Below are 16813 nucleotides of genomic sequence, written 5' to 3'. Positions count from 1 at the left end.
GCTGCTGGGGCTTCCGCGACAGTGCACTTCTTCTTTGATTCTTTGAGCGCCTACAATGAAGTCACGAAGAGGCCATATACCAGCGGCGTTTCAAGAGGACGTGCCTATCATGCATTTCCACAACTCGTCTTTATCAACGACCGTCTTATTTGCAGGTGTTCTCATCAATGAAACAATAACACGAAAGGATATGTTGCATAATCTATTTTACAAGTTGGCTTTAGTATTGGTAAAGGCACGAGCGCGCGGTTTCGTAAAGCGCGCGCTTTCTATGCGCGAGTATTCGTGCACACGCAGCATTTTACAAGGCCACGCCTTCGTGACCACCCCTTTCACAGTGCTAAGGGCCTGAGGTCAATGCAAGCATGGAGCCCCGACTGGTGCCCCATGCGTGCAAGCACGTGCAGCGTGCGCGTGAACGGAGCTTTGACAAGCTTGCAATAACACGGGCGTGCCCGCACGAGAAGAAACCTGGCGATATCGCGACTCCGGCAAAACGGACGACACCTAGCGGAAAAACACTCAGCTGGTCCTTTCGCGATTTCCGCTCGTCTCTTGTGGCTTCCGTGATAACTTGTTTTCGGTGGTTTGCGCGATAGGACTACAGTGTTCTAGAGGTTGTAGTGGCAAGAGCGGCGCCCGCTTACAATGAAGCGCGTGAAGACGGTCGACGTAGATACCGTGAGTGGCGCTGGAGTTCTGAGGCCAGATTCATAAAAAACCTCTTACCTACGACAACTTAGCTACGAAGTTCGTAAAGTTACGATCATCGTAAGATGGGGCGAGAACGTTATTCACAAACGCGTTCTTAAGTGAGAGGAGGAAAGTTACGACCCCTTACGGAGAAACGATGACTTCCGGAGCTGTTGCTATGGCAACGGCGTCTTCGGCAAAACGAACAACCATTTAGAGAGCTAGGCATAGTTCGGATCACATGTATTTTTACTATCAAACACAGGCTAACCACTCGTTGATAGACAACTCTGTGTATGTCCTGTCCTGTCTGTGTGTAAATGTTTAGTGTTCAAGCTGATTCTCATAAACACGGGCGACCTTTCCACCACCGCTTGTCTGGGGTTCGAGTCCGTGCAGTGGTATATCGACGCTAACACGATTTAAACGCTTCGTTCACTGCTACAAACTCGATCGCTACGAAGTCAACACAACTGTCATCGTTGGTAAAAGCCCCGTGCCAGTCGTTTGCAAAGCGACGTAGGAGGAAACAAACCGCCGCGGCGTTTCTCGCGGCCTCGGAAATGCAGGAGTGAGCCGACGTTAAAAAAAGATTCGTTTGAACTACGAGAGTGTCAGCAAGAGTCACGCAAGTAACCAACAATTTCTTAATCCGAAAACGATCAACTGACCAAGGCGAGCGTGGGGTGCTATGTTGCGCTTTTTGCACTCCCAGGAGACTTGGAAGAGGGAAGTGACGTCAACGACTAGAGCAAACGCAGATTGGATGTTGACAGAAGAAAACGAAATCAACACCCAATCTGCGTTTGCTGTGTCGTTGACGTCACTTCCCTCTCCCTAGTCTCCTGGGAGTGCAAAAAGCGCAACATAGCCCCCCAGGGGGGCTATGTTGCGCTTTTTGCGTTTGATCGAAGTGCTGGATTCAGACTGCGTTTCGGTAAGCGCTTCGGGACCGATCTTCTACGATTGCAACTCGATACTGACGTGACACTCGGCAAAGAAAGGTTGGACCGGCATCGCGTAGCTCCCACAAACTGATATAGCTCGACAGTTAAAAATGGCATACTAATAACAAAGTGTACATACCGTGCTGCGAAGGTAATCCATACGACGTTTATTTGAGCTTTATATCACACAAAACAAGGAGATAGAATCGAGGAGTCCCTTTTCGACGACAGCGTTCGTCACCGCTGCCTCGGAAAACAAGGTGATCGAGATGATAAGGGGAATCGGTTGACCTCTGAATTTTAGTTCAGCTATCAAACTATTCATACGGGGAGGGTCCACAAGGGTCGCGCGGGCATATTCCATTCAGCAAGCCAGCCGGTCATGGGCAGACGGTCTTGGCCAAGGACCATCTGAGCAATGCTGCGCCGGAACGGGTCGGAGTGCCTGCTAGGCCTATATATTCTGCCGAGCTCGCTGGTCGGTGGGATCGTTGATTTTCAGGGTGTCTGTGGATCCAGCGTTCATGTTCGTCGTGGTCGGTTTCAAGCACTTCTTCATTTTTTTCCTGCTGCTTGAAGTCGGGACGCGCAAGAAGAGCAGGTAGAAAAATAAATGTCCGTTGGTCGTCGCGACCGAGCAACTGAGCGACGTTGTCGGCCATGTTAATTTGATCGTAGAAAGTGCATAAGACAGCTTTGGAGCTGTCGTAGGATTCTGTCGTAACCTGCGCAAAAGTTACGACAATTTTGTTTCGAGAATACGGATTTTCTCTCAAATTTGTCGTACGTATTTTTTTCGTCGTAAGTTCGCTTTGAGGATCATGGCCTCTGTGCCTTAGGAGAATTAATGGCACGTGTGCGATGAACGAAGAAGACGGCGAGGGTGACGCGGTCCGCTTCTCCAAAAAATGTAGCACCGTAAAACTTCTACATTTGGGGCACTTCTACATTTGAGAAAAAACGCTTGAATTGCGTTCATTTGGCCTTTAGATTCACAGATATCAAAATTGTATTTCAATGCGACGCGCCGGAGAGCCATACGAGCAATTTCAAAATAGGACTGAAGCCCCGCCTTCCTAGCCTTGGGCAGCCAAAAGAGCCGTCGATGACGTCACGGACAGCGGCTGTCTTTCGCGTTTTTCTCGCGTTTAACAATACTTACGCAGCAAATGGTTTGGGTTTTCTGGTTCACGGGGTAAAAATACACTAGAATTCACTTCTAACTCATTTTTTCCAAGAAACTCCGTAGCTTCCCTTTAAGCCTGCAGCCCAAGTGATAGCATTGCTGAACGATGTGTCAGTACTGGGGGGGGAGTCGATATTAATGAAATAATCTCCCTCAAAACACGCGAATATTTCAAGTAGAGGATAGCACACACTCTAGAGCATTAGTCCAAAGGCAGAACTACAATTTACTATACTTTGTTTCACCTTATGTTGTACCGCAGCGAAGGCTAGAAGCGCGAGCTCATAGCGTTGGAAGCTGCTCTTAATTCACGAGAGCTTGTGCCGCCGAGATGTGCCCCAGAGCAAGGAGCTCGCGCTTGTAGCCTTTCCTGCGGTACATCATAAGGTGAAACAACATTAGCAGTTGTTTCGCACCGCGAAAAGCTCCAGTCAAACCACAGTAGTAAGCGCCGAACAGCGCTGATGATGGGGCTGACGGGGGCGCGCTCCTAGGGCACAGAACAGCAGCGCCATGGTGTCGTCTACGCGCAAAATCTTCACAAAGCGGCCGCCGCTCTTGCCACTACAACCCCCTCTAGAACACTGTAATAGGACAATAGACCCTTTCACAACTTCAGCTTCAGTGTCATCAATAGTAGCTCAAGTATCAGTCTAAATTTGTGTATATATGCTAATGGTGGAATTAAAATCTAGTACCTGTTAGTCAACCGCGGGCGTACGAAAGTGATGGTGTTCTTCGCTTTACAGTGATTTCTCCATTTGTTTCAGTTTCGATGGTGTCAAAAATACTACCACTCTGTTAATTCGCTTTGTTGAGTAAAATGCTCGATGAAATCCTTTACATTTCATCGTCATGAGCTGCCTGGGACGAGCCGAGGCTGAACATTCCAGGGATTTACATGACACCCTCAAAAAAGTGGCACATAGAAGCTAACAAGACTCGTCGCCACGGTGACATCGAACAACTATAGACGCTTTACACACGCGCCAAATTACAGCCGCCATTGCTGACCTTCTCTTGTCTTACCGAGATGCCGAGCAACTGAAACGGTAGTTGCCGATCCTCTACAAAGGCCGCTGCTTTAGAAAAGGACCCAGTTGAATCTAATGTGGCAATAATCTGACCTGCTATGGTAATGATGAAGTGAAATAAACGAAATAAGAGTAAACAAAAAGTGAAGGTCAGTTATGGCGGCGTCCATGCACAGCTGCTGCAAAGCGTCAATAGCGAACTAACGTCTGGAATGTTCAGGCTCCGCATTGGAGGGGGTGACGGATGTAGCCGGAGCGCTGGGGTTTGCAGATGAGAATGGAAGAATGTATGATAAGTACATTGTAATAACAAAGAGGAGATTGGAAGACTGGTGGATCTTAGGGGGAACTGAATGACGTGCAACTATAACTGACACAGCTTTGCAGTGGCGTAGGCAGAGGGGAAGGTTTGGAGGGTCAAACCCCCCCCCCTCCCCCCCCCCCCCCCCCCCCCCCCCCCGGGAACCGCTGGCGCCCCTGCACACGCAGTCGGTTTTGCATGGAGCAAAGGGGGAGGCCGACTATCTCCGGACTCCAACTTAGGAAACGTGTTTGTGGGGTAGAAAATGCTCAAATAAATAAAATAGGCAATATTCCTTCGTTCACGTTTATTTGATGGGATGCGGAACTTGATCTCAGATATATAGAGAACGGATATTTCGAAACGCTTGTGGGGCGAAAGATGGCAATTTCAAGGCCAAGTAAAACCAACTATCCTCAGTAAAATACACAGTCCAATCAAATCGACGCAAACTTAATAAAACAAACACATGGTGATAATATAAAACCGTGTCAGTGATGTAAGTAATATTAAATTAATTGTAAAAATAACAGCACTGTAAGCAGCGGGTGGCGCTGCGCTCACACACACCTGGAGTACTGATCAGAATTACGTGCTTTCGACTAAAATTAATAATAAAGAGTTTATTTCCCTCCTACGTTCATGGTGGCGACCAAGGAAAAAAGCTGTATGGCAGAATTTGACGAGTCGACAGAAAAAAGAAACATTCACAAATCTTGATTACCGCAGTTTACAAACAAATCGTGTTTCGAACATATATTTTATCATCGGCTGTAACAGGAAAGTGACCTACTTGCAGACAGAAGTATGAGACCCGAAAAGTTTAGTTCATACACAGATTCATTTGCGGAGGAAATTAGTCGAATTTTTCTAGGAGACAATGTACTGAATCCCAATCTTCCATCTTCAAGTAGGTTAAGTATTCTTGGGACAGTATGTTTAAGCATTTGTGTGCCATAGTTCGTTCTTGCAGTGACCACCTCCCAACATTCCGCGCGAACAGGAACGCGCGTGAATATTTTCAGAGAACTGCATAAGGTTTATCAAAAAGTTTGCACCCCTAATTTGTTCTAGTTTTAGACTAGTGACAAGTCTATGGCTAAATAGAGCATGTATATTGATAACGCGAAACTGATTAAATAAACCAGCTGTGTGAAAGTCAAATGGAACGTCTTCTATAGCCCTTAACGCCTTTTTTTTTGCAACAAGTGTTTTTTTTTTTTTTAGATTCGATAACGTTGTAGGGTGATTTCAGATAAGATCGACCAAAGGATGGCTAGTCGACATTTTCAAATCAACTGATGTTTTTATATGTTATTGTCTAGTGTCTGGTATGAACGAATCCAAACTTAGTTTTTACTAGAAAAGATACTTGGGAACAGGAAAAATCGTAAGGCATGAGGTGGTGGACAGTTGCATTAACGCGCACTGATGGAGGGGGCCCGTTTGAGAGTGAATAACTAAAGCGATAACATTAGGAGAACTCTAATACGTTTTAGGCGCAAACTATGGGTATAGCTTGCTTGTAATATAAAGTAATCATATTTATTTAAAATTTATTTATTTTTCTAAAAATTGACAAACATGCCTGCTCGAACGACAAATGGCAAACTTTGGAGGTCTGTATCTCATGAAATAATGTAATCATTATGATATAATTTGCAGATATTATTCTACTAATATATAGCTAATATTTAATAAATAACTAAGGTATCTGTGTGATACAATAGTTAGGATATATTTAGTCAAACATGAAAAAAAAATCAAACAAAGAAGAATTCCGATGCGAATAAAAAAAAAAACACCACCCTCGATTTCTTTTAAATTTAGGTAACCTGTTATACTCTATTTCGGCATTCATTTCCATTAAAAACATGTTGCATCATTTTATTGAGAAAGAAGATACAACTCCCCAAAGTAGGGTCCTTTTTCAAAGCCTACACTTAGCAGTGTTTTATACAAGAACTGACTCTGAGTTCCAGTTTCATGAAACCAGCACACATCTTTTATATATTTTTATTCAGATGAGGCCAATGATAACTAAATAAATTGTTCACACACTTAAATTAAGGAGAAACTACTGTGTACAAAGAGGTATCGTATTACGGACTAGTGATCCGAGAAAAGATCATGCAGCCATCGGCCACTAGGAACTTTGTTTACTTTATTCTCCTGCGACACTATATGCTATTCCCTCTTCCGCTCTACCTTCATCTCTCTCTCTCTCTCTCTCATATATATCCCTGATATATATCCAGAACAAAAACATGTTCAAGCATTCCCTTTCTGCGTGGTAGTGTTCTGTGGCTAGCAAAAATCATTTCCTCGCTAAGCTCACGATTATGGCAAAATAGTTGCCGGAAACCGCAGACGACACTCGTCCCTAGTTCTGGCAAAACGGCCGATACAATCTTTTTTTCGCATTTCCCCGCTCGCTGTCAAGGACAAGGGGGTTCGCTTCAACCAGCAAAACATGGCCGCCGACGCCTGTTTACTGAGCAGTCATGCCTGTCGCCATCTCACTCGCTGGCGTCACGGGCGATAATATCAGGCACAAAGGGGCACACCAACCGGCAGCATTATCCCCAAATACTCGAGCCTCGCGTAAATACATAGAGTGTAAACGCTGTCGCCATGTTATCGTAGTAAGACCGCCCCCCCCCCCCCCCTCCCCCAACGGGGGACTGCAGTACGCGACGGCGTACTAACACAACGGCGACGATATCGACATCGCGGGCTCCGAATTTTCCCATAGTTCTACTCCACGGGCATTTCTCGAAACGCTTGATATTGTGTACGCCCGCCTGGAAGGATTTCAGGCGCGTAGTTAAGATAAGGCGGTTCACCGCGGCAAAAGAAAGCAATTTCACAAAAGCTTAAAAGCGGCGGCGACGCGTGTGCGGTGAACGCTTGTAGTTTTGGTGTAGACAGGGTGTGTGTGTTCTCGTTGTTGACACCAGCCGGCGATAAGGCACTGCAGGCGGTAGCTCAGTACAGCAAGGGCTAATCCGAGTGGCCATCAACGTAACCCCACCGCCAACCCCTCGCGAACCGGTTGCCGACATGGCTCAGGCTGTGTCATGAACCACGTGGTAGAAGCTCGGGTGCTTTCATATCAGCGCGTGGAGGGACGACAGTGCGATTCCGGAAGGTCTTTTTCGAAGGCCGCTGACCACAATTTTTTGTCTGGAGACTTTCCCTCTTTCTTCCTTTGACGTGGATCAAGCTTTGCCGACAGCCTCAGTTGTGACCTCTCTTTTCAAATGTACGTTTGCAGTGAGTGAGCTCCTCAGCCTCGGACTTGTCACTTGTGCACCCAGTAGTTCTTTCACTTGGCAATTATATGCCATCAGTTGGGGTTTAATTTCTATTATTTATGTATACATTATGAAGACGTCCTGGAGCTCCGAACGAGTGTTTTGTGCAGATTACTTTTGCAGACACAAAAAGACTATACCAAAGCAGCGGAATTTTCGAAGTGTTGGCGAGTTGGACCTAAACTCGTTGAAGCAAATTCTTCCGCCTGACTGTTCCACCAAAGTGAGTGCGACGGACTACCTGTGCTACCATTGCTTCATGCACATCACTAAGGAGATCTCGATGCGAAGCTCAGAGCAGTGCCCTGACATATTTGTGCCAGCTGAAGAAGCAATTGAAGATCTAAATCGCAGCATACTACCTACAGATGTGTCGCCGCTGAGACAACCAAGCGTCGTAAGAAGTCGGGACAGGCCTGCCTATGTCAAGAGAAAGCAGACAGAACTGGAGCAGGTTGCTGTCAAGAATATACGCTCAAGGCTACGTATTGCGTACGACAGGGACGCATTATCGGGGTCGTCCGAACCAACATGCTCCACATGCACTGAGTGGGTGGACAACTTTCGGCAGGCCTTTGAAACCGCCACCTCTCTCCGGGAACGTTGTCAACTGCTTACACTCCTGCCGTCAACACTGACGAAGAATGAGGTTCAAAAGATGATTCCACAGGCCTCAATGTACCTCATCAGTAAATCCCGAAAACTCAAGGAAAAGCATGGCGTGTGGTATGAGCCGGATCCTTACACGAGGTGCAAGGTGAGCCCTGAGAACCTGTCTGCTGCCCTAGAGTACTTCACGGAAGACGAGCTACAATGTTCGAGCCAAAGTCCCAACCAGAAGGACGTCATCTCTGTCATGCTCAACGGAGAGAAAACGTTCGTGCCAAAGCGCTTCATGACACGCTCAATACGAGAGGCCTTCCGTATATACAAAGAGAAGCATCCCGATTCCGGCGTTGGGCTAACGAAATTTTATTCGTTGCGCCCTAGATGGGTGCAATGTATTCCACACCAGGAAGTGTGCGTTTGTGTGCGCTGCGCCAATTATTATCTTTGTATTGCCGCTCTAGAGAACGTTACAGGCTCAACATTCAACACTGGTGAAATGAACTCGGCATTTCTGTGCGACCCAGCAACAGAACTATGCCTTCAAGGAGACTGTGATCACTGCCCAAAAGGCCAGTTTCTTACACTCCAGGAACTTGATATCCCGGAGGATGAAGAGATTGTGCTTGCAACATGGGAGTCCGGCGACCTTGTGAAAAAAACTTTGGAACCTGAGACTTTCCTAAAAGTCATCCAAGTGACGGTTGGAAGTTGGGTACTTCACAACCATATCCGGCAAACGCAAGGTAAAGCGATCTACGATGAAAAACAGTGCATGCAACGCGGGAGCATTGTCTTTCATTTTGACTTTGCTGAAAACTGGACCATCGTGCTTCCTGACGAAGTGCAAGCATATCACTGGAAAAAAAAAAACAAGTTTCGATATTTACATGTGTAGTGACGACAAGAAAATCTACAAACAGCTTTGCCATCATCAGTGAGGACCTGTGTCACGACGCCGCTCACGCTTGCTTGGCTCTACACTGTAAGAAAATTCCATCAATCTACGTGGAAAAACCGAATAGAACATGTCCCGTTTTCTGGAAATGCATACAATGTGCTGTTTGCTTTCAAAAACGGGAACTGTACCATATGCATTGAAATGTGCTATTTAGGCAATAAGTATGAGCTTATCCGTATAAATAAAAAAAGCCTTACAAGACTACAGTTTATAGTCGGTTCAACTGGTATAAGCGGATTGAACGCGCCCAAAAGTGCCGGATATCCAGCAATTTTTATGGAACTCTATCAGACCGCGGAAGTACAGTGCCCGTGAGCCGTGTTACGCCACGCGCAGGAAGACATCTCTCACCCGCGCATGCGCAAGCCGCTGCCGGCCGGTGTGGGCCCGCGAGCTGCGGAGTGCTGCCGCCCGTTCGGAAGGCGAGTTCGACGTTGTTATCGCGTCGTCAGAGGCGTTCAGCGGTGCGTAGACGGCTTTGTTTTCCAAGGTACGTATACGTTAAGTTGTTCCTAACGCAGTGTTATTTTACTATCCCTAAGGGTGTCGTATATTCCAAGTTCGGGATGCCCAGCGTGTAGCGTCTCGTCTTCCCAGCTGCATAAAGCTAGGCCTTTTATAGTTCCTGATTCGAGGCGGCATACTGCCCGACCCTACTTGGTATTGATGGTATACTGCGCTGCGTAGTTACGCGGAAAAAAACTGGAGAAATGAAGTTAATGCAGAAGGACAGACAAAAACATGCATGGATCGGCGCAGACTAACAACTGTTTAATTTCTTTCTCTTTTTTCTCCCCCGACCCGTATTTCCGAAATTGTGGCTAAGAAAACGAATGGTTGATGTCTTGAATTTGTTGGCTTCTGAACTTGATGGTGTTTGCTGTAGCTGCCTCTTTGATATACGAGCTGGATGGTGTGTTTTTGTAGCGTTTACCTGGGGCCTGATGTTTGCTCCGACAAGTTTGGTATCTTATTGAGTAGATCTATTTCTTCTTGTCGCAAAGCTAGTGATAGCTCACTGACGCACGCTCCGTGTCTACCCGAGGCCATGTGAAAAGCCTCGATTATATCACGCTCTGTTCTGTCCTTTCATCTGGCCAAGATGGAAGTAGTGTCAAGGAGAGCTTTACAGTTGCATTTTGAACAATGCGCTGCAACGTTGCCAGGCGCTTGCAGTTGTCCGCATGCATGGTTGTGCTCCCTTAGTCTCTCGTTAAGGCATCTCCCAGTCTGCCCGACGTAGGATCTTCCGCACGACAGTGGTATTTTGTATACCACACCTTCGACACATTCAACAAATTTGCTCCTGTGTTTCACTTGACACAGTGCCTTGCTGTTAGTCTCGTCCACTTCATTGTTGACCCTCCTGCATCATCCTTTGAGCCTGAAAGGGGCAGATAGTGACACTCTAACTTCGTACCTTGCGGCGATGTTTTTTATCCTGTGTGAAAAATTCTGTATATATGGCAGTACCACCATTGGTCTTTTGTCCAAGATCTTCTCCTTGGTTTTGCACTTTCCTGTGAGTGCGGAAATACATTTTTCTGCGACAGCTACCAGTATGGGTTCAGGATAATCGCTTGCGTGTAGTCTGCTTGTCTGCCTCTGTAAACTTTCTGAGACTTTGTGGTGACACGATTTTTGAAATGCTCGCCACATGCATCCTGAGGCAACACTCCTCTTTACTAACTTTGTGTGTCCAGAGTCATACGGCAGAATTCGTTTTTTTCTTCTAATTTTGTACATCCAGCATGTGTGTCTGTAATCAAAAGTCATGTGGATGTCCAAGAACTGAAGGCTGCTTTTCTCAGGCAACTCAAAAGTAAAATCCAGTCCTCTGTGCGCTTCTCAAAACTTCTCCATGATCTTTGAACGTATCTTGTCTGTTAGTTTGTGTATTGGAAAACACACCAAAAAATCGTCTACATATCTAAAGCACTTGCTGACTCTATTGTTCTAGAAAAACCCCTGTAGTTCTCTATTTCCTTTTGCCATGTACAGGTGGTACTGCCATATATACACAATTTTTCACACAGGATAAAAAACATCGCCGCAAGGTACGAAGTCAGAGTGTCACTATCTGCCCCTTTCAGGCTCAAAGGATTATGCAGGAAGGTCAACAATGAAGTGGACGAGACTAACAGCAAGGCACTGTGTCAAGTGAAACACAGGAGCAAATTTGTTGAATGTGTCGAAGGTGTGGTATACAAAACACCACTGTCGTGTGGAAGATCCTACGTCGGGCAGACTGGGAGATGCCTTAACGAGAGACTAAGGGAGCACAACCATGCATGCGGACAACTGCAAGCACCTGGCAACTTTGCAGCGCATTGTTCAAAATGCAACTGCAAAGCTCTCCTTGACACTACTTCCATCTTGGCCAGATCAAAGGACAGAACAAAGCGTGAAACAATCGAGGCTTTTCACATGGCCTCGGGTAGACACGGAGCGTGCGTCAGTGAGCCATCACTAGCTTTGCGACAAAAAGAAATAGATCTACTCAATAAGATACCAAACTTATCAGAGCAAACATCAGGCCCCAGGTAAAGCGCTACAAAAACACACCATCCAGTTCGTATATCAAAAAGACAGCTACAGCAAACACCATCAAGTTCAGAAGCCAACAAATTCAAGACATCAACCATTCGTTTTCTTAGCCGCAATTTTGGAAATACAGGTCGGGGGAGAAAAAAGAGAAAGAAATTAAACAGTTGTTAGTCTGCGGCGATCCATGCATGTTTTTGTCTGTCCTTCTGAATTAACTTCATTTCTCCAGTTTTTTCCGCGTAACTACGCAGCGCAGTATACCATCAATGTCAAACCAACTAGCCCAACTCCAAGCACTCATTATTCCTACTTAGTAGTTGGGCACTAGGAGGGCACAGTTTTCGCAGTACTCCCGCATTATTATGCCAAGCCGCTGTCAACATGCGTGCTTCAGCGCGTCGAATTAAACTTGTTTCGCCGCCAAGTTCAACCTCACATGGTTCAAAGTGTAGCGCTTGATCGGGGAGGGGGATGGGGCAATTGGAGGATGAGGGAAGATTGGATTAGAAGGCGTGAACATTGGTCAGTTATGTTTTAAAGAACGAAGTATTTTCATAAGGTCGAAAGCGTAATATATTCTCAATACAGCGTTTGAGAAACGGAGCTGGTTTTTAACTTTCTTTTTTTAAATGCGTCTGAAAGCATAATGGAGCACTGCGTTCCTCTGCTACTCGACCGTGTGAGCGATCTTGGCAGCTTGCTAAATATGCGGTGAAATAAGGGTGGCACCTGCTTGATACAGAGAAAAAGTGCAGGCTTTTGCATCTTAGGAATAGTAACGCATTATCGTGCGATATTTTGAGTCGCCCAGTAAACTTATCCGCGCTGAGCCAGTAATCAATCATCGTCGTGGTAATACTCGTGTGCGTGCCGCGGATGCTCCGGGCGTTTTGCGTACTAAATTAATACCATTTTTTCAGGACTGATATTTCCTAAATAACTTGAGCTTCTGATAAACGAATTTACTTCGAAATTTCCCCGGTCGAGTTGAAACCTTTATTGTAATAGGTGGTATTCACTGGACGCCACATCGGAGCTCTCTGAACGCTGCGCATGCTCAGAGTGAACTCCCGCTCATGGCCTGAGGACACCCTTTTTATGTAGAGTAATGCTACATGCACGACGTCGTGCAGCTCAACCGGAAGTGGCTGTACGCACGACGCGCGTTGATGTTCTTTGATTGGACGACCCGACTCCTGGCCATAGTGGCAGAGCTTCGCTCTGTCAATAAAAATTACTGTAGAGCCCCCGAAACAAATATTTTCGCCCCATCATGACCTAACCAACCTTGCAATTCACGAGCTTGCTCGTGAATATGCGACCAGAGTCTCGCATTATGCATGCAGCCTCACACATTCAGGAGCATGCTCGTGGATTGTAATTGGGTTTTAAATGTCAAGTTCACTTTTTTTTTCTTTCTTTTTTTTGAGGATGGGATTTGACTTGTTTTCATCGCCTATCAAGTTCATTCACCTCAACGGAGTGCGATTTCTCCTTGTGAATTATAGGAAAATACTATATATATCACCGGAATAAAGCGATAAAACTCGTGGATATATATGTTAACCGGAAGAAACTGAGAATCTCCTCCCCAGATGAAAACTGAAAAGGTGTGCCATGTTTGAAAACAATTATAACTCCCAAAGTCCTAGGTATTAATGCTCTCAAACACAGTTAAAATCATAAACGTTCGGTTCAGCGTTCCTTTATGACTAAAAAAATCGACTTTTTTTCAGGCAGAAGCATCTTCGACTGCCACTGGATGGCACCAGGTGCTTTGAAGGAGTCAGCTTCCTCTCTGCCATGGAGCTGATGTACGCCACATACCTAAAGTACCCTGCTGAGCTGCTAGCAGCGTTGAAGTTCGTTTAGAGGTAACTATAGATGTGCCTTTCAGTTATGAAAATGTGCGCTGTGAATTTGCTTTGGAAAAATGTATCGTATGGACAGTTCTAATTCCTTCAGGTGGTAGAATTGTCTAGTGGATATTGCATTTCATGAAGAAATAAATAGGCGATTTTTTTGTCTGGGAAGCAGCGATAACTGCTAAATACTTTTTGACACCGTTAATGACATAATAGGCCGTTAGCAATAAATTATGTAGCTAATCTGTTATCGTGTCCTTGCCGACATCCTAAGCAGTTTGGCATACTTTTGAATGATGGTGTCCTCTTCAACGTATTTCCGGCAAAGCCAATTTGGCTTAAAATTAGAAATTTCGAAGACTGTAATCGACTTATTTTTCGCAAGAACCTAATTTTCGCGAATCGCCTACAATTTGAAAAAAAAAAGTCCCGCGAACAATTCTGGTAAAATATAAACACATTGGAAACTATATTGAGATCCCACCGCATCGTGAAAATTAGAACCCGCAAATTATTCCAAAACTTAAACTTTGACCTCAATCGGGAAATATTGAGCCCTCGAAACATATTTCGTTTACATTATATAATATGGTACAAGTCAAAAAAGTTCAAATTCTGTTTTCATTTGGCAATGTGCGATGTTTCCAAAACTTATAGGAACACACCAACAGTTCATTACCTCATAAAAGTGCTAACTTGTCGGTGGCCGAACGACGACTATAACATGTTGCTTAATGCAACAATTTTGTGCGCTACGTCATGGATTGATGTAATCTCCAGAGGTAATACAGTAGCGTGTTCCTTTGGTGAGTACTGTACATACACAGGGCATTTTTTTTTATTCTTACAGATTTGTTTAAAGAAAGCCATGAAAGCTACACTTATTTGGTTTCTGCGAGTGAGTTATACGCCAATGGGGACATTATGTGGGTGGCTAATCTTTGCGATTAGTCGGCTAATTAATTAAAATTTGTTAAATAACTTTTTAATTAGTGAAAATAGACATATGGCTCCAATTAGAAACTTGCTGAGCGTTATCAAGAACCACTAAATCAGTCATTTTTAGAAAGACTTTCAGCGCGTGAGAAGCGTAGTTGTGCATTTAAGTTACAACTCGTGGAGCACATACAAAGCTAGCTGTCGCGGTAAGGCGCCTGTGCGATTTTTCTGTCTCTTATTTAGCCCCAGCCTTGTACCTGCTCCACGAGTAGTAACTTCAGCGCACTGTTGCTCTTTTCACGCGCTCAAAGTCTTTCTAAAAATTACTGATTTAGGGGTTTTGGACGACGCTCAGCAAATTTCTAATTGGAACCATATGACTATTTTCAGTAATTAAAAAGTTAATTAACGAATTTTATTTAATTAGCCGACTTATCGCGAAGATTAACCACCCCCAAATCCCCCCTGGGCGTATAACTCACTCGCACAAATCGGATAAGTGTAGATTTCATGGCTTTTTTTTTTTTTTTTGAAGAAAACTGTAAGAAAAAAGAAAAAAAAAAAACGCTCGGTGTAGCAGACGCATAACGATTCCTCAAACGTATTGCAGTATTCCGATGTAGATATTAAGGGTTTCATTCAGCTTGGTCACACTTTTGCTGAGGCATTGTCAATTACATTAAACAAAGTGTCTAACTTTCGGCAGCAATTCGGAAAGAAATATGTTCTGTAGAGCAGCATATTAGCGTTAGCATTTGTGTTTGTTTGGCACGTTCAACAGCAACCTGGAACATGTTGTACCATGTTTTTGTTGAAACTTCGAACTAAGAAAGGCAAAGGCCTGATGTTAACATGCTGCTTTCTAGACACCCTTATTCACAATTCGCTTGAAAATATTCGTTGCTCACATTAATTGGATGTGCTGCAGTAACTGCGTGACCTGATTGGGAGGACCGTTTCTCTGCAAGTCATATTACTATGTTGCAATATAATGAAAGAATCAGTATGAATCTACATTGTCATATAGAACCAATACTAGAACTTGTGCATCCTACGGAGCATGCAACTTATATTTTAATCCGCCTTAGTATCGATCGGCTTCAAATACATGAGCCCTTGTTCTTCAGGGGCACACGAATATACCTGTGACCGGGCTATGCTCATCAGTTAGAATAAGTAATATGAACCAAAAGACATGAATGTTCAGTGTTTTAATATTAACCGCAATGTTCTGCTTAAGCGCTTCAGGCAAGCTTTTTTGTAATATTGCATTGACTGGTACTCTGAATTCCTTTTTTTAACCGAAGTATCGTTGGGTACAACTTTACTAGACAGGCGAGCTGGTTAATATGACATTCTACAAACCGAGATGGAGGCTTCGAAGACATACGTTTCAATTGAGACGGATGTGTTAGTCCTTCTTTGTAGCCTCCGTCTCGGGTTGTAGAATGTTTTAGCGTTGTGTGCTGACACAAGATCCGAAATGTGTCCAGTTATTACTGAGAACTGATGCCGGTAAGGTGAATCGTTTTTTTTTTTTTTGTACAATCACAATTCGTGTTGATGCAAGGATCGGACTTGGAGGCTCATGGTGTGTGCACGGACTGTCCAAATTAAGGGCGTGTCTCGGCTTGAAAGTATACTATAGACGAGGTTTAGAATTTGTCCAGATTGGATTACTAACCGATGGAAAAGTTAAAGAAGGAGCCAGGAACTCCTTAGCTTCTGTTATACATCCTCCTCTAAGAAATCCCACCCATTATTTATGTTATCTTTTTTTTTCAGGCGACTTGTGGCAATGAACCCGCAGGAGGGGTCCCGGCAGTCGTCAAGAAAAGTTGCTCTGGTGCATCTGAAGGCGCAGGGAGCCCTCCAAGAGTTCTCGAAGTTCCAAAAGAAGTGGGAAGAAACTTCAGTGCTTGTTTAGATTAATATTTCTTTTCTATTGTTAATATTACAATTTGTTGTACAGGCCAAGATGGTTCTTTTCGAGATGTAGCATGTCAGCATAATTTTTGGTCAGACTTTTTAGGAGACTGCTCACTTTGATATTTTTTTTTTTATGGCTGAGCTGCCCCCCAAAATATTTGCGGCATGAACTGTGTTTTTTTTATTGTGTATCTGCTCTAGTCATTTAAAAGAAAAATAAATGTAAATATTTTTGAAGCAGCAAACTGTTCAGTCTTCTTTGCAATGGGTCCGTTGCAATGGGTTGGAACCAAAAGGACCAAGCGTGAACTTAGTTTGATAACGATTTTTTTACAAATGTTTATCTGCCTTTTTTCCCGTCACCACACGTACAATGCTCTCTAAACTTGACGTAGCATGTGAACACTTTCTCATGGCATTCCTGGCTGTTCTATTGAGTATATATGTCACAGATTCATTGTTCTGTTTTCAGGATAGTGTTCGCATTA

The sequence above is a fragment of the Ixodes scapularis genome, unplaced genomic scaffold (genome assembly GCF_016920785.2).
Source record: "Ixodes scapularis isolate PalLabHiFi unplaced genomic scaffold, ASM1692078v2 PGA_scaffold4__175_contigs__length_147842914, whole genome shotgun sequence".
NCBI classification, from domain to species: Eukaryota; Metazoa; Arthropoda; class Arachnida; order Ixodida; family Ixodidae; genus Ixodes; species Ixodes scapularis.
The sequence above is the reverse complement of the archived record's forward strand: the minus strand, read 5'-3'. Positions refer to the sequence as shown.